The 18,680-nt window shown below is 43.3% G+C and overlaps 1 pseudogene; it reads left to right on the forward strand.

The window, feature by feature from the left end:
• The first annotated feature begins 18,045 nt into the window (after positions 1-18,045).
• On the forward strand, positions 18,046-18,469 carry LOC116898168 (annotated as a pseudogene).
• The last annotated feature ends 211 nt before the right edge of the window (positions 18,470-18,680 follow it).

Genomic DNA, 18,680 nt, shown 5'->3' on the forward strand with positions numbered 1-18,680 from the left:
TTGAAAATGTAAGGTATAGTAAGAGGTTAAACATGTACGCACACATGCACACACACACACACACACACACACACACACACACACACACACACACACAGCCTTTGAAGACACCATGCATCAGAACAGTCAGATATGGAAGGGATGATGGCTTTATCAGACCCATAGTTTAAAACAACTATGACAAATCTCTCTAACAAATAAAGCGGGCAATGTACAGGACTATGGATGGACAATGTAAGTGGAGAAACAGCAATGTGTTTTGAAAACCATAAATAATATGATAAAATGGATGCTTTGAGTCAGCCTCTTTTGTTAATTCTTGGAGAATTTCTTACACTATGCTTGGATCGTATTCACCCCCATCCCTTGACTAGGTAGACCTTTTAGTAGACTGGATGTTACTGACGAAACAGTCTGTGCATGAGGGTATCTCAATAGAGACATTGAGAACTGAAAAACATATGGGGAAAGGTGGGAAGAACACATACCCCAAAATATCAGATCCCTTTCAAGCAGTGTAACTATGCATGATGGGATATTAAAGTGAAGGGACAGAAAGAACACAGTGTTGTTCTGAAGTTTGGGTTGGTTGTAAGTGGATATTTCACTCTCTGCAGCAGACATTGGGGTAGGGGATGGGGGCTGAGATTCACTGATATGCTGAGAAAGACGAGAAAATAAGAGAACCCTGGGCCTCCTGTCTGTATTAGTAAGATATTAGTGATGGTTACCACTGTGCTTTCAACAGGGAAATTCAAAGTCAAGCTTCACTAATCAGCAAGAGGGCATTAATGAACAATGGGCGGAGACTAGCAGAATAGGAGGTGTAAGGGTTGGACTTCCTCTAAAATGGAAGTAACAGCCGAGGAAGGAATTAGTCCGGAGGAGCCTTCTGTCTTTTGAGGAGCCCTCTCTGTTTTGGAGGTCCTCTCTCTTTTCAAACACAAAATTTTTATTTTTACTCATACGTATGCAGCATGTCAGAATCCTAGAGCTGCAGTCATAGGCAGCTGGTGCTGGGAACAGAGCTTTTGTCCTCTGGAAGAGCGGCAAGTGCTCTAACCTCTGAGCCACCTCCCCAGCGAACAGGTGTCCTTTCTTGGTCCCGGGGTTGAACGCAGATCTCCTGGAGGACTGTGCTGTGGTCTGCTGATGGGCAGAGAAGCTCATTGAGGTGGTTCAGGTTTAGGGCTCAGCGGGTGGGTGCTGGCAGCCTGAAAGACACCAGCTGGCTATGTGTAAGACACACTGGGAAAGTGGCTGAGCTAGCCCTGAGGGGACCAACTTTTGCAGTGTTGGTGACACTGCCCAGGAGGTGAGTCCTATCTAGTGTCTCCTGAGCGGTAGTTGCTTTCCAGCCAAGGAACAAGCAGTTGTACTAGCGTCCCTCCCTCCAATCGTCTCTCTGCTGCCCTCTACTGGTGAAGCTTTACGTTTTGCGGTCTGGGGGATAAGGAGTAATAAAAGGAGTAATAAACTTGTCACTAGCACCTACATTGAAGTACTTATATATGCAATAACAAGACGTCTGTAGTTTGTTTCAAACCAATCATGAAGATAGAGAAAGACGCATCCGCATAATGACAGATACTGAAGAGGGACTGTAGAAAGGGCTCAGATATACTCTGCCCTTCCTTTCCTGTATAGCGCCTTAAAATGTGAGTCGGCATGTTACCAGAGGACAGCAAAGCATTATCTAACAATCTAGGGTTGCTTAGAATGTGAGGGGAGCTAGGGATCAACCTGACACTGCATGGATCCCCTGCTTGCAAGGCGGAGCGAGCACTCTGGCTGACTGTGGGACAGAAAGAGAAGTCTTTCTTGGAAAGCCTCGGGCTGACATCGGGAGGCCACAGAAGCTTGATCTTTCCAGTGAAAAGGACTGAACAGTTTCCTCGGGTGAACTCAGGTATACCCAGCCTGTTCTAAATACTAGTGAGTGTTCGCAGTTCCTATCTGTGCTGATGAGTTCTCTGTCAATGAACGGACGCTCTGCTGGCAGTGAGCTCAGGAAGTACGACATCCATTACACAGGGGTAAGACTCCACTCTGGCCACGTCCTACTCCTGACGCTCCCGAGTCGACAAGCTAAGAGAGGGATGAGTAACCCAGTATCTGTCACTGCTACCACCACTTCTGGGACTGTTATCACCCTCTACTGACTCCAGGTTCCAGCTTCTTCAGATTACAGCGAGACTCCAGGAATCTTCTGCAGCACCAGGTTGGGATAGCAAAGGGATCCAGATGCACGGACTCAGGCGATATCGGCTTCTCGGCCTCTCCAGTCTAACGATGGCCATTTTTGGATTACCCAGTATGTATCTTTTTTTTTTTTTTTTTAAGATTTTATTTTAGTGTATGAGTACACTGTAGCTGCCTTCAGACACACCAGAAGAGGGCATCAGATCTCATTACGGATGGTTGTGAGCCACCATGTGGTTGCTGGGATTTGAACTCAGGACCTCAGGAAGAGCAGTCGGTGCTCTTAACCACTGAGCCATCTCTCCAGCCCCCCCCCGCAGTATGTATCTTATGAGCCAATGTAGTGAATCTTCGTTCATGATGTGTGTGTGTGTGTGTGTGTGTGTGTTCGTGCGTGTGTGTGTTTGCGTGTGTGTGCGGGTGAGCGTGTGTGCGGTGTGTGTGCGTGTGTGTGCATGTGCGTGTGCGTGTGCATGTGTGCGCGCGCGCGCGCGTGTGTGTGTGTGTGTGTGTGTGTGTGTGTGTGTGTGTTCTATTGGTTGGTTTCCTTTAGAGAACCCTGCCCAATACACATATTGAATTAAAGAAAATAGCTCACTGAAATCCAGAAAATTATGATGCACTACAAAACTAAAATAATTCCTTAGGATCAACAGGGAAGAGTGGGAGAAGGGATGGTGAAGCTAACTGTAGTGGCCAGGGAAGCAGGGATCAATGGATGCTGGAGGACGGATGCTGAGTATCTCAAAAGGCTTAAGCGGCAGGGATGGAAATGTGCCAGGGCCTCCACAAGCACGGGCTCACTGTGTGAATCGTGAAGTGTAAGTGTTGCTGTGATAAAATCCCATGACCAAGTACAACTTCTGGAAGAGAGCTTATTTACCTTATGATTCTATGAGGGGGTCTCTAATGATGGGGGGTACAGCAGCAGGCAGGCATGATGGCAGGAAACTATGACATCACAGTTTTACTTACCCACAGGAAGCAGGGAGGGTCTGGACGTGACATAGATTTATAAACTCCCAAAGCCCAGAATTCCTCTACACGTTGCAGGCTGGTTGAACTCTGAGAAAGGGGCCAGCTGCAGAATTGAACTGAGCGGTGTTCGCATTAGAGTTGCTCTGAGTCGCCTGGCAAGGGCCTGGCAACTGATGGGCCCAAGCAGAGGGAGAAGGTTCTATTTTACCTGCTCCTCCAGACTGCTCTGAAGACCTGCATACTACTCACCGGATGCCCATTGCTGGTCCCATGGTAGCAGCAGGACCATTGCTGAGCTGGAGGTGGGGCAGTTAGTGACGGATGAGGCCACACATAGAGGAGAATCTGGGACCCCTGAATTAGAGGATGCTTCCAGAATTGGATTGGAAGAATGCTTTGCAGGGATCTGGCATGCCCACGTCAGTCCTCCAGTCCAGGATAAACCCTATATATATTACCTTCTGAGTTCCCCAACTCCCTAAGTTCCAAACGGCTGCCTTCCACGCAGTATGTGATTACACGACTTTATTTTCATATGGATGTAAAATGAATGAACTCCAACTTGTTTTGCCTGTGCATGATTTAAGCTTGTGTTTCTTACCTTTTCTTGTGTGTTTCCTTTAGATTCCAGTACGGTGAGTGCAAGTGATATTTTTAAATAAGAAAATACATTGGAAGAGCTACCTACATGTTTCAAGAGCAGTTTGGGAAGAAAATTACTTTTCAGTTTGTTTTATGTGATTTGCACACCAACCTCCTAAAGCAAAATCAATATGCAATAAAACCCCGGTGGGTGCTGGGGCAGTGGCTCTCAGTTCTTTGCTGCAAGTGCAGGATCCAGCCCCGACTTTCCAGTGTGCTTTGCTTAGCTTTTGACCAGGCTCTCTCTGTCCTGCTGACTTCCTCCCTTCCAGTCTATATACACTTTTTTCCTACTCTTGTTTTTTTTTCTGCTTCCAGTTGAAATTTTGCAAAGGTACTTAGATGAGAACATGCGCGTGCATGCACATGTATACACATGTACATATACACACACACACACACACACACACACACACACACACACCCACACACACACACACACACCTGGAAAGGAAAGGGGAAATCAACTGGCAGAAAGAACTGATTGTTTTTTCTGATCACAAATAAGAAGAAAAGCACATGGTGTATTTTTGCTTCTAACCTCTACCCCCTGTCTAGCCCCTGTCTTTGAGGTTGGGGCCAAGATTCACTAACCTCAATTTCAGACATCGCAAACCCGGCCCTCTGGCTGCTTAAAGGGCTCCTCCCTCTTCTGTCTACGGGACTTGGGCCCAGTTCTAAATGCTGCTGGCTGTTGACTGACAGTTGTGCCTGCTGACTTCTCTATTTCTTTCTTCCAGAAGCATAACTCACAGTCTTGCTTCACGCTTCCAGGAATTAATAAAGGAAAAGACAAACAGACTACGGAAATTCTAATTAACTTTGATATGGATTTGTGTGTAAAGTTGGATGAGTCACTGATTTTTAATAAATGGGAGAGAAAATCTTAAAGATTAATGTAATAGCTGAGAACACAGGAACCAGAACTTTGATGCTTGCTTAATTCTTTCTCCCAACCCATGCCATTTGGAGAGGAAAAAAAAATATCAAAGACCGTTATGAAGCAGGAAGGAAAAGGGATTATGCAAATTAAAGTGCAGGGGACTTAATCATTACTCCTGTGCAAATGGGCTGTGCCTCCCAGCTTCTCAGTGTTTTTGGACTGTGTTTGCTGAGGATACATTTCCTGAAGAGAATGAGGACTGGGGGCATAACAGAAAAGGGCACGCTTAGGAACTAATTGAGCCCTCTAGGTAAAGAGGTCAGAGAAAAGACAAGCAGGGGAAGCCTAATAAAATCTGAGGTTCAGAAAGGGCTTGACCTTAGAACATTTACCGCATGGCATAGTGCGAATGCAGTGAAGAGTGCATGGCTTGGCAGGGGTCATGTTTGGAGACTCTGTCCTTCCTCCTTCAGGCATTGCGTCCGAAGGGCTATTATCATGGTGGCTAACTTCCTAGCTGTGGTAACTAAGGTTCCTTATTAGCTCCAGGGTCTTTGTGCTCCCTCCACATTTGCTGTGAGCCTGGGTCGGACCCCTATCGGAAGCAGCATTGACTAAAATGCTCCAGCTCTCTTGGCCCAGGACAGTAAGTCTCACCTTTACTGTAGTGTCCGGCGCTGAGCATCACTGGGGTTAAAGGATTTAGCCTAAAGCTCCCTAAAGCCTGACAATAGACAGTTAACACGTACAAAGATTTATTTTGAGTGGTTGTAAAGATTAAACATTCAATTTTTCCTAAATGATAAGCTGACACTCTGACAGATTTGAAGCAGTGTACAGAGACTTCCTGTGTTTGATTAACCTTGACTGTGCACGCTTTTGTAGCGCAGGCAGCTGCTTAGAACAAACTTCACAGCCTTACAAAAAAAAGTCATTAATCTTTTATCATTTTCCAAACTGGGAACTTAGTATGTATTTACCAATTATGAAGAGACATATGTAGGTTGACATGATTTATTGATACTTTATTTCACACTTGAGTTCGGTGGACAAATCCTCATAAGTAGCATCCTGTACTGTGTCTATCTTTCTTTTCTTACCTGCAGTAGTTTCTCTAAGATCCATAAGAATATGGTGTCATGGAGGCATCAGAGTCTGGTTTCCAAAGGGAGAAGGAATACATGAGACGGCTGGACAATCAAATATCATAATTTTACCTTATCCATAGTGATTGACTATGGAACTTGAACTGGACCAATGAGAATCCATCCTTGGTTCATAAATCGGTCCTTTTCCTGGGTTTGTTTCATGAGAGGTTGCTGGCGATCATCTTTGTAGAAAGAATCTGCTGGGAATGAAGTACAGACACAAGCAGAACTAAACTGTGAAGGTCCGTCTTCTGACAGTGTTGTTCACTAGGGATCAGCTAGGTTCTGAGTTACATGAGTCAGCAGATTCCCTTTATTGGCCAAACCAGCTCATGTTCTGTCCTTAGTGCAATGTGCTTAAATCTGCCTGTTCCTATCAGACCTTTCAGAGTCAGAGCCCTGCATGAGGAATAAGCAGGACTTCTATCAAGAAATACAACCAGAGACATTTATTTCCCAATGAGTCCCTAAAAATATGAACTATATCATGATGTTGCCATTGGATTAGAACCTGTACTTTCCAATTTCCTTCAAAACCATATCTAAAGCCATGGTCATCTGTAAGCAACTGCTGTCGTAGAGTAAATGCCAGTGAAGATACATATAGGGTTGGGTGTCAATGAAGACATATGCAGAGATTAAAAAAACAGAAGTGTTAAAATGAGAGTATGTTGTATCTATTGCTATCAATTTCTAAGAGTTCTTTCCCATGGGCAGACATTATAAAATATGAACAATGTTTTATTTAATTTTAAAATTAGTTTTTAGTTACACATGAAGACTAAGATAGGATCCATATTTAAATGTTATTAAAGGTACAGACAAAATTAGCACTGGGAAAGCTTTGAGTTCTGTTCCAAAGTACTTGCACTTAACCGTGAGTATAAGGAAAGGAGCCTTTGAATGTTTTAAATGAAAACATTTCTAGAAAATTGCAAGAGTGACTATTGCAGAAGAGAGGAGAAGGGGGAGATGGAAGATAAGGTAATCAGTCACAGGATGTTGGAGCACAGTCCAAGAATGGAGCTGTGTGAGAATTCTGAGTGCTTGTGAGAAAACTCCAAGAAAACAAGACAAAAGTTCTGTGACTTCAGTTTCTTCAAAACACAAAATTGTTCTAGGAATGGACTTTCATGTCCCTTCCAGGTTTTGAAGGAAATTGGAAAGTACAGGTTCTAATCCAATGGCAACATCAGACAGTCATGATATATTCATATTTTTAGGGACCCATATTGGGAAATAAATGTCTCTGGTTGTATTTCTTGATAGAAGTCCTGCTTATTCCTCATGCGGGGCTCTGACCCTGAAAGGTCTGATAGGAACAGGCAGATTTAAGCACATTACACTAAGGACAGAACATGAGCTGGTTTGGCCAATAAAGGGAATCTACTGACTCATGTAACTCAGAACCTAGCTGATCCCTAGTGAACAACACTGTCAGAAGATGGGTCTTCACAGTTTAGTTCTGCTTGTGTAGCACATAGGAGTTGTTATTCATGTGTTGCTATGGAAAAAAAGTTTTTTTTTTCTTTTTGCCACGTGTAGCTTGTCTTTGTGATTGAACTCCTTGTTTGTGTGAGTCTTCTTAACCCTGAGAGTATAACTTATCTGATGAGACTTTAGCCCACCTCACTTTAAGGCCCCACTCTCCCAGGTTAACACTGCCAACTAGAGCAGTAAACAACTGAACGATTGCAAGGTTTCAGTTTGAGACAAAGAGGCATGAGCAGTTGAAATGGAAAGAGAATAGACACAGAGAGAGCCTAAGGCGGAGGAGGAAGGAAGGGCTGGCCTGTCCCACAAGAAAGGAGAGAAAATGTAAATAGCAGTAAAGGATAAAGTAGTCAGGGGAACTGATTCCCTGGGTTGAGAACTTGTAGGAAGATAATGAGTTTAGTTTTGCTGTTTAACCTTTCGGAAGTTGAGTCCTTTATGTAGAATGGACAATAACCATGAAATGGACCTGGGTCTTGGAAACTCCCTGATCTCATGCTCTACTTCTAAAGACAAATGGGAAAGTATGTCAAGAACAATAATATTTGTGAGTGTGCGTATGTGCATGTGCGCGCGCACACACACACACACACACACACACACACACACACACACACACACGTAACAACAATAGTCAAGAAAAGAAGCCCTCAACTTGAGAGTGTGTAGGGAGACGAGGGAAGGATTAGAGGGAGAGTATAGAGAGAGGCTGGAGGGAGAAAAGGGAGGGGGAGTCATGTCATTCTATTTCATTTAAAAACATATTTTTAGAAAAAACAGTAATGTTCATCTATATCCAAAGAAATAATGGGTTATTATAAATGGGATATTTTGGTAATGAAAATGGCAACTAACTGTGACAATGTTTGCTGTTTGACAGGCCGCCATGGCTTTAGTAGCAAGAGACTAGCAGTGAGGGATGAGTATATTGAAGAACATATGCCCCGAGCTATTTTAAACGGATAAACGTTTCCATGTATGTTCTACTTCAGAAGGAGATTTCTTATTAATGGGTCCCCTTAGATTATCTGTCATTTGTTTATTGCTCCTGGGTGTCTAATCACCTGCTCTGTCTTGGGGCACAGACGAGATGGGTTTTTCCTGTCTGTGAGGAGGAAGACCAGCCTTGCATGGGAGTTGCATGCCAGGTCAAGGGTCCCTGGAAAGACCTCCTAGTGGGTAGATGGCTGAACTGTCCCCTTGTTTTTTTTTTTAAGATTTATTTATTATATGTGAGTACACTGTAGCTGTCTTCAGACACACCAGAAAAAGGCATCAGATCTCATTACAGAGGGTTGTGAGCCACCATGTGGTTGCTGGGATTTGAACTCAGGACCTCTGGAAGAGTGGTCAGTGTTCTTAACCGCTGAGCTATCTCTCCAGACCACCCCCCCACTTCTTTTTTTAAAGATTTGAACTTTCCCCTTGTAAGTCCTTATTTCCTATGAATTTTACTGAAGTGAGGAATTCGTAAGAGGCAAATAAGAGTTCAGTACAGAATGAGCTGCTCCACGCTGCAAGGATCCACAGTTGGGGCTCCCTCCCACTTAAACTTGGGGTATTGCTAAAATCCTATTTACTTCAATTGGTTAGAAGGTTTTTATGTGTGACCATAACATTAGTCCTACTTATAAAAGCAACAACAAGAACAAGAAGAGAGGGTGACAGGCAGTGTCCTGCCCGGAAGCTTGTTTGCGTCTGGACATGGCTTCCTCCAGGGACTTTCAGTTTTACTTGTGTATGCAGTTGAAATACTTCCTTCTCTGCCTCCAGTCCCATTGTAGACTAGAATTTATAGAAGAGAGAGAAAGAAGCCATAAAAATAGGCCCAGTTTGATTAAAGTGCACCCAACTTTGGATCATGACTCCTGGGATCAGGCATTTTATTGTAACCGGTATAACAATAAATTTACATCTTGATGCCCTTAATTACCATTAAATGATTAAATTTAGTGTGGTATTCTTCTGTCAAAGGTACACAAATATACATTAGATCTACATAACTGAAGCCAGTAATGTACAATAGGAAGAAACTCAGCTATCTGGGAAACGTATGACCTAAACAGACAGTATCTGGTTAAAAATGGTTACCTCCCCTCAATGCCCTCCCACCCCCACTGTGTAGCAACCACACTCATGGCTTGATTGACCACAATTATTGCTCTTGAACAGGGCTCTGCTTGGCCTAAGCTAATTATGGTAGTTGAGTCTTTTTTTTTTTTTTCTTTTTTGTGAATTGCCATAGTAACCAGTTCAGGAAGGAGCTTATAGCCATTCCCCCAACCAGAAGCTCCTAACATGGCTTTGCTTGCAGTAACAATATGGAGACGGGCACTTTTGCTAAGCGGTTAGAAGCAGTGCAGGAAAAGGCTTCCCCTCACCTGTGAGCTAAGATTTGCATTTGTGTCTTGGAACTTCTCTTTCCACTTTGTTATTCTGTGTTGCTGTGTGAGGTGGGTGATTCAGTCCCCACACTGTGTTGAAATTCAGTATGTAATGCTACAGTGCTAAGAGGCATGGCTTTTAGAAGGTAATTGGGACGAAGGTAACGATCAGGGAAGAGACCATGCTCTTACAGGTAGCTCCCAAGAGAATTTTCCCTCTGTTACTTTGTCCTGCAAGGCTGTTGCAAACCTTAGCTGAGCACAGGCCCATCTTACTTCCAGACTCCAGAGCTGGGAGAAATAAATTTCTACAACTGATAAATTAGTCTGAGAATTGTGATATCGCAGCAGTAACAGATGAAGCCACCATGGCGAAGTGGGCCTGGCGCTTAATGCAGCCCATGGAAGGAGAGCAGAATCGCGGGGGAGAAAGCAGAGCTAAGTCTTGGGAGTGTGCACCTGTCCTCTCCGCGCTTGGGAGGCTAATGCGGAAGTCTTACAAATTAAACAAAGGTTATATCTTATTCTATGTGTGTGTTTTGCGTGTATCTACGTATGTTCACCATGTTTGTGCCTGGTGCCGGTGGAGGCAGGAAGAGGGCATTGGCTCTGCCGGAAGTGAGTTAAGGACGGTTGGAAGCCATTATGTGAGTATTTGGAACTACATTTGGGTCTTCTGCAAGACCATCAAGTAACCCTTATGCACCGGGCCATCTTTTTTTCTTTTTCCATCTTTATTAACTTGAGTATTTTTTTTTTTTTTTTTTTTATTATTAACTTGAGTATTTCTTATATACATTTCGAAGTGTTATTCCTTTCCGGTTTCGGCAAACATCCCCCCCCTCTCCCCTTCCTTATGGGTGTTCCCTCCCCACCCTCCCCCATTGCTGCCCTCTCCCAACAGTCTAGTTCACTAGGGGTTCAGTCTTAGCAGGACCCAGGGCTTCCCCTTCCACTGGTGCTCTTACTAGGATATTCATTGCAACCCACGAGGTCAGAGTCCAGGGTCAGTCCATGTATAGTCTTTGGGTAGTGGCTTAGTCCCTGGAAGCTCTGGTTGGTTGGCATTGCTGTACATATGGGGTCTCGGCTCCTTCAAGCTCTTCCAGTTCTTTTCTGATTCCTTCAACAGGGTCCTGTTCTCAGTTCAGTGGTTTCCTGCTGGCATACGCCTCTGTATTTGCTGTATTCTGGCTGTGTCTCTCATGAGCGATCTGCACTCACATTTTGATCATCCGTCTTGAGTTTCATTTGTTCTAGGCATCTAGGGTAACTCAAGCATTTGGGCTAATAGCCACTTATCAATGAGTACATACCATGTATGTCTTTCTGTGATTGGGTTAGCTCACCAGGATGATATTTTCCAGTTCCAACCATTTGCCTACTTAATTTCATAAAGTCATTGTTTTTTGATAGCTGAGTAATATTCCATTGTGTAGATGTACCACATTTTCTGTATCCATTCCTCTGTTGAAGGGCATCTGGGTTCTTTCCAGCTTCTGGCTATTATAAATAAGGCTCGCGAACATAGTGGAGCACGTGTCTTTTTTTATATGTTGGGGCATCTTTTGGGTATATGCCCAGGAGAGGTATAGCTGGATCCTCAGGCAGTTCAATGTCCAATTTTCTGAGGAACCTCCAGACTGATTTCCAGAATGGTTGTAGCAGTCTGCAACCCCACCAACAATGGAGGAGTGTTCCTCTTTCTCCACATCCTCGCCAGCATTTGCTGTCACCTGAGTTTTTGATCTTAGCCATTCTCACTGGTGTGAGGTGAGATCTCAGGGTTGTTTTGATTTGCATTTCCCTTATGACTAACGATGTTGAACATTTCTTTAGGTGTTTCTCAGCCATTCGGCATTCCTCAGCTGTGAATTCTCTGTTTAGCTCTGAACCCCATTTTTTAATAGGGTTATTTGTCTCCCTGCTGTCTAACTTCTTCAGTTCTTTGTATATTTTGGATATAAGCCCTCTATCTGTTGTAGGATTGGTAAAGATCTTTTCCCAATCTCTTGGTTGCCGTTTTGTCCTAACCACAGTGTCCTTTGCCTTACAGAAGCTTTGCAGTTTTATGAGATCCCATTTGTCGATTCTTGATCTTAGAGCATAAGCCATGGGTGTTTTGTTCAGGAAATTTTTTCCAGTGCCCATGTGTTCCAAATGCTTCCCGAGTTTTTCTTCTATTAGTTTGAGTGTATCTGGTTTGATGTGGAGGTCCTTGATCCACTTGGACTTAAGCTTTGTACAGGGTGATAAGCATGGATCTATCTGCATTCTTCTACATGTTGACCTCCAGTTGAACCAGCACCATTTGCTGAAAATACTATCTTTTTTCCATTGGATGGTTTTGGCTCCTTTGTCAAAAATCAAGTGCCCATAGGTGTGTGGGTTCATTTCTGGGTCTTCAATTCTGTTCCATTGGTCTATCTGTCTGTCTCTGTACCAATACCATGCAGTTTTTATCACTATTGCTCTGTAATACTGCTTGAGATCTGGGAGAGTGATTCCCCTGAAGTCCTTTTATTGTTGAGGATAGTTTTAGCTATCCTGGGTTTTTGTTATTCCAGATGAATTTGCAAATTGTTCTGTCTAACTCTTTTGAAGAATTGGATTGGTATTTTGATGGGGATTGCATTGAATCTGTAGATCGCTTTTTGGTAGAATGGCCATTTTTACTATATTAATCCTGCCAATCCATGAGCATGGAGATCTTTCCATCTTCTGAGATCTTCTTCAATTTCTTTCTTCAGAGTCTTGAAGTTCTTATTGTACAGATCTTTCCCTTGCTTGGTTAAAGTCACACCGAGGTACTTTATATTATTTGGATCTATTATGAAGGGTGTCATTTCCCTAATTTCTTTTTCGGCCTGTTTCTCTTTTTTGTAGAGGAAGGCTACTGATTTATTTGAGTTAATTTTATACCCAGCCACTTTGCTGAAGTTGTTTATCAGCTTTAGTAGTTCTCTGGTGGAACTTTTGGGATCACTTAAATATACTATCATATCATCTGCAAATAGTGATATTTTGACTTCTTCTTTTCGATCTGTATCCCTTGACCTCCTTTTGTTGTCTGATTGCTCTGGCTAGAACTTCAAGAACTATATTGAATAAGTAGGGAGAGAGGGCAGCCTTGTCTAGTCCCTGATTTTAGTGGGATTGCTTCAAGTTTCTCTCCATTGAGTTTAATGTTAGCAACTGGTTTGTTGTATATGGCTTTTACTATGTTTAGGTATGGGCCTTGAATTCCTATTCTTTCCAGGACTTTTATCATGAAGGGGTGTTGAATTTTGTCAAATGCTTTCTCAGCATCTAATGAAATGATCATGTGGTTTTGTTCTTTCAGTTTGTTTATATAATGGATCACGTTGATGGTTTTCAGATATTAAACCATCCCTGCATGCCTGGGATGAAGCCTACTTGATCATGGTGGATGATTGTTTTGATGTGCTCTTGGATTCGGTTTGCCAGAATTTTATTGAGTATTTTTTGCATCGATATTCATAAGGGAAATTGGTCTGAAGTTCTCTTTCTTTGTTGGGTCTTTGTGTGGTTTAGGTATAAGAGTAATTGTGGCTTCATAGAAGGAGTTCGGTAGTGCTCCATCTGTTTCAATTTTGTGGAATAGTTTGGATAATATTGGTACGAGGTCTTCTATGAAGGTCTGATAGAATTCTGCACTAAACCCGTCTGGACCTGGGCTCTTTTTGGTTGGGAGACCTTTAATGACTTCTTCTATTTCCTTAGGAGTTATGGGGTTGTTTAACTGGTTTATCTGTTCCTGATTTAACTTCGGTACCTGGTATCTGTCTAGGAAATTGTCCATTTCCTGCAGATTTTCAAGTTTTGTTGAATATAGGCTTTTATAGTAAGATCTGATGATTTTTTGAATTTCCTCTGAATCTGTAGTTATGTCTCCCTTTTCATTTCTGATTTTGTTAATTTGGACACACTCTCTGTGTCCTCTCGTTAGTCTGGCTAAGGGTTTATCTATCTTGTTGATTTTCTCAAAGAACCAACTTTTGGTTCTGTTGATTCTTTCTATGGTCCTTTTTGTTTCTACTTGGTTGATTTCAGCTCTGAGTTTGATTATTTCCTGCCTTCTACTCCTCCTGGGTGTATTTGCTTCTTTTTGTTCTAGAGCTTTTAGGTGTGTTGTCAAGCTGCTGACATATGCTCTTTCCTGTTTCTTTCTGCAGGCACTCAGCGCTATGAGTTTTCCTCTTAGCACAGCTTTCATTGTGTCCCATAAGTTTGGGTATGTTGTATCTTCATTTTCATTAAATTCTAAAAAGTTTTTAATTTCTTTCTTTATTTCTTCCTTGACCAGGTTATCATTGAGTAGAGCATTGTTCAATTTCCACGTATATGTGGGCATTCTTCCCTTATTGTTATTGAAGACCAGTTTTAGGCCGTGGTGGTCTGATAGCACGCATGGGATTATTTCTATCTTTCTGTACCTGTTGAGGCCCATTTTTTGACCAATTATATGGTCAATTTTGGAGAAAGTACCATGAGGAGCTGAGAAGAAGGTATATCCTTTTGCTTTAGGATAGAATGTTCTATAAATATCTGTTAAGTCCATTTGGCTCATGACTTCTCTTAGTCTTTCTACGTCTCTGTTTAATTTCTGTTTCCATGATCTGTCCATTGATGAGAGTGGGGTGTTGAAATCTCCTACTATTATTGTGTGAGGTGTAATGTGTGTTTTGAGCTTTAGCAAGGTTTCTTTTACATATGTAGGTGCCCTTGTATTTGGGGCATAGATATTTAGGATTGAGAGTTCATCTTGGTGGATTTTTCCTTTGATGAATATGAAGTGTCCTTCCTTATCTTTTTTGATGACTTTTAGTTGAAAATTGATTTTATTTGATATTAGAATGGCTACTCCAGCTTGCTTCTTCCGACCATTTGCTTGGAAAGTTGTTTCCCAGCCTTTCACTCTGAGGTAGTGTCTGTCTTTGTCTCTGAGGTGTGTTTCCTGTAGGCAGCAGAATGCAGGGTCCTCGCTATGTATCCAGTTTGTTAATCTATGTCTTTTTATTGGGGAGTTGAGGCCATTGATGTTGAGAGAAATTAAGGAATAGTGATTATTGCTTCCTGTTGTATTCATATTTGGATGTGAGGTTATGTTTGTGTGCTTTTCTTCTCTTTGTTTTGTTGCTAAGGCGATTAGTTTCTTGCTTCTTCTAGGGTATAGCTTGCCCCTTATGTTGGGCTTTTACCATTTATTATCCTTTGTAGTGCTGGATTTGTAGAAAGATATTGTGTAAATTTGGTTTTGTCATGGAATATCTTGGTTTCTCCATCTATGTTGATTGAGAGTTTTGCAGGGATACAGTAACCTGGTCTGGCATTTGTGTTCTCTTAGGGTCTGTATGACATCAGTCCAGGATCTTCTGGCCTTCATAGTTTCTGGCGAAAAGTCTGGTGTGATTCTGATAGGTCTGCCTTTATATGTTACTTGACATTTTTCCATTACTGCTTTTAATATTCTTTCTTTATTTTGTGCGTTTGGTGTTTTGACTATTATGTGACGTGAGGTGTTTCTTTTCTGGTCCAATCTATTTGGAGTTCTGTAGGCTTCTTGTATGCCTATGGGTATCTCTTTTTTTAGGTTAGGGAAGTTTTCTTCTATGATTTTGTTGAAGATATTTACTGGTCCTTTGAGCTGGGAGTCTTCACTCTCTTCTATACCTATTATCCTTAGGTTTGATCTTCTCATTGAGTCCTGGATTTCCTGTATGTTTTGGACCAGTAGCTTTTTCCGCTTTACATTATCTTTGACAGTTGAGTCAATGATTTCTATGGAATCTTCTGCTCCTGAGATTCTCTCTTCCATCTCTTGTATTCTGTTGGTGATGCTTGTATCTACAGCTCCTTGTCTCTTCTTTTGGTTTTCTATATCCAGGGTTGTTTCCATGTGTTCTTTCTTGATTGCTTCTATTTCCATTTTTAATTCCTTCAACTGTTTGATTGTGTTTTCCTGGAATTCTTTCAGGGATTTTTGTGACTCCTCTCTGTAGGCTTCTACTTGTTTGTTTATGTTTTCCTGTGTTTCTCTAAGGGAGTTCTTCATGTCTTTCTTGAAGTCCTCCAACATCATGATCAAATATGATTTTGAAACTAGATCTTGCTTTTCTGGTGTGTTTGGATATTCCGTGTTTGCTTTGGTGGGAGAATTGGGCTCCGATGATGCCATGTAGTCTTGGTTTCTGTTGCTTGGGTTTCTGCGCTTGCCTCTCGCCATCAGATTATCTCTAGTGTTACTTTGTTCTGCTATTTCTGACAGTGGCTAGACTGTCTTATAAGCCTGTGTTTCAGGAGTGCTGTAGACCTGTTTTCCTGTTTTCTTTCAGCCAGTTATGGGGACAGAGTGTTCTGCCTTCAGGCGCGTAGTTTTTCTTCTCTACAGGTCTTCAGCTGTTCCTGTGAGCCTGTGTCTTGAGTTCACCAGGCAAGTCGTTTGTAGCAGAAAAGTTTGTCTTACCTGTGGTCCCCAGGCTCAAGTTTGCTGGTGTGTTGCCTATGAGCTCTCCACGGCCTCAGCAGCCAGGAAGATCTGCGCCGCCCTTCCGGGAGGTTTCAGTGCACCAGGGTTCCAGATAGCTTTTGTTTTCCTCTGGGGTCAGTACTGTGTGCAGCGTGCAGTCTCTTCTGGTTTCCCAGGCGTGTCTGCCTCTCTGAAGGTTTAGCTCTCCCTCCCACGGGATTTGGGTGCAGAGAACTGTTTATGCGGTCGGTCCCTTCAGGTGCGGTGTCTCAGACGCAGTGGATCTGCTGCTCCTGGGCCCTCCTCTACGGGTACCCAGAGGCCGTATACAGTTTCCTCCTGGGCCAGGGATGTGGGCAGGGGTGGGCAGCGTTGGTGGTCTCCTCCGCTCTGCTGCCTCAGGAGTACCCGCCGGACCAGGCAGCAAGAACTCCCCTCCAGGGGGCCTGGGAGCAGAGAGCTGCTGAAGGCAGGGATCCTCCGCTGGTCCGGGACTCTGGCCAAAACCAACTTGAGTATTTCTTATTTACATTTCGATTGTTATTCTCTTTCCTGGTTTCGGGCCAACATCTCCCTAACCCCCTCCCCTTCCCTTCTATCTGGGTGTTCCCCTCCCCATCCTCCCCCCATTACTGCTCTCCCCCCAACAATCACGTTCAGTCCTGGCAGGACCAAGGGCTTCCCCTTCCACTGGTGCTCTTACTAGGATATTCATTGCTACCTATGAGGTTGGAGCCCAGGGTCAGTCCATGTACAGTCTTTGGGTAGTGGCTTAGTCCCTGGAAGCTCTGGTTGGTTGGTATTGTTGTTCATATGGGGTCTCGAGCCCCTTCAAGCTTTCCAGTTCTTTCTCTGATTCCTTCAACGGGGGTCCTATTCTCAGTTCAGTGGTTTGCTGCTGGCATTCGCCTCTGTATTTGCTGTATTCTGGCTGTGTCTCTCAGGAGAGATCTACATCCGGTTCCTGTCGGCCTGCACTTCTTTGCTTCATCCATCTTGTCTAGTTTGGTGGCTGTATATGTATGGGCCACATGTGGGGCAGGCTCTGAATGGGTGTTCCTTCAGCCTCTGTTCTAAACTTTGCCTCCCTATTCCCTGCCAAGGGTATTCTTGTTCCCCTTTTAAAGAAGGAGTGAAGCATTCGCATTTTGATCATCCGTCTTGAGTTCCATGTGTTCTATGCATCTAGGGTAATTCAAGCATTTGAGCTAATATCCACTTATCAATGAGTGCATACCATGTGTGTTTTTCTGTGATTGGGTTACCTCACAGGATGATATTTTCCGCACTGAACCATCTTTCTAGATCCTAGGAATGGAGATTTAAGGCAGTCTGGGTTACACTTTATTTCAAGGTTAGAATGTGCTACATAGAAATTGTGTCTCAAACTAAAACCAAACCATCCCTGAACTAAAGTAAATTAGTTGGAGCCCTGACGTTCTTTCTGGGTCTGTTAGTAGTTGTGACGTCTGTTGACATTGTTCTTGTTATGTCCCCATTTACCTGAAACTGAGAGTACAGATGCTTTCCTGCGGTCTGCTGGAGATAATAGGTGGCTAGCACACAGGGTCCAGGGGTTTTGTGTGGTTCTAAAGCATGGGACACCAGAACTGCCTGTGCTGGAGTCACAGGCAGAGGGCACGGAGTGTCAATCTGAGACTACTTGGTGAGGTTCAGCATTCGTCACAGTCAGCACGAGACTGAGAGACTGACAGAACAAAGACCTGAAGAGTGAAGATCTGATTAGCCTTAGGAGGAACCATTGGAAGGAGCCACTGGAGGGACAGGAAGAGAGGCAGATAAACAGTGTCCTTGACGCTCAAGATGTCGAAGCAAGGACGTGGTGGGTCCTCTGGAGTGAAATTCCGGATTTCCCTGGGTCTTCCGATAGAAGCTGTGATCAACTGTGCTGACAACATAGGAGCCAAAAACTTGTATATCATCTCTATGAAGGGAATCAGGGGACGGCTGAACAGACTTCCTGCTGCTGGTGTGGGGACATGGTGATGGCCACAGTTAAGAAAGGCAAACCAGAACTAAGGGAAAAGGTACATCCCGCAGTGGTGACTCGACAACGAAAGTCATAGCGAAGAAAAGACGGGGTGTTCCTTTATTTTGAAGATAATGCAGGGGTCATAGTAAACAATAAAGGCGAGATGAAAGGTTCTGCTATCACAGGTCCAGTTGCAAAGGAGTGTGCAGACTTGTGGCCCAGGATTGCACCCAATGCAGGAAGCATTGCCTGATTCTCTGGTGTGTTTGAAAACTGTATTCATTAAAAGTCTTCGCTCTGAGGAAAAAAAAAAGAGTGTCCTTGAAGAGTTGCTATTCTTTGACTTCCTATGATCCAGAGGCGATATGAGGTAGGTAATTTGGTTGCAACTGGTGACTCAAGACAGCAAAAAGACAGAAACAAACAGTAAGGAGTCCTGGACATTAAAAGATTTGTGACAAATACT

This window comes from Rattus rattus, chromosome 4 (genome assembly GCF_011064425.1).
Source record: "Rattus rattus isolate New Zealand chromosome 4, Rrattus_CSIRO_v1, whole genome shotgun sequence".
Taxonomy (NCBI): domain Eukaryota; kingdom Metazoa; phylum Chordata; class Mammalia; order Rodentia; family Muridae; genus Rattus; species Rattus rattus.